Source organism: Eimeria mitis, genomic scaffold (assembly GCF_000499745.2).
Source record: "Eimeria mitis Houghton genomic scaffold, Emh_scaff4289, whole genome shotgun sequence".
Taxonomy (NCBI): Eukaryota; Apicomplexa; class Conoidasida; order Eucoccidiorida; family Eimeriidae; genus Eimeria; species Eimeria mitis.
In genome coordinates, this window is record NW_013572608.1 from 1414 (window position 1) to 1777 (window position 364).

Here is a 364-nt window from a genome sequence, read left to right on the forward strand (position 1 = left end):
TGTGTTGCTTGGAGGAGGCTGCAGAGAGAGATGTAGCATGGGGCTGGTCTCCGTGAGGTCTATACTTGTACTTTTAGTTGCATGCATGCATGCAGGCTGTGGAGGGTCAAGAGGTGTTCAAGAACTCTACGCGGTGTGCATGCATGCATACTGAGCGCGCAACAACCAAGCCCCGGTTGTTGCATGCATACTGCAACAAACGGGGCTTGGTTGCTGCGCGTTCAGCAGGGGTTGCGTTGCTGCTGCGGCGAGCAGCGAAGCTGCTGCTGTCTCAGGCCCTTGAGCCGCAGGGGTCAGGCTGCTTGGGGGGTGTAGAGGATGTCAGTTGTTTTTTTTTTTTTTTTTTTTTTTTTTTTTTTTTTTT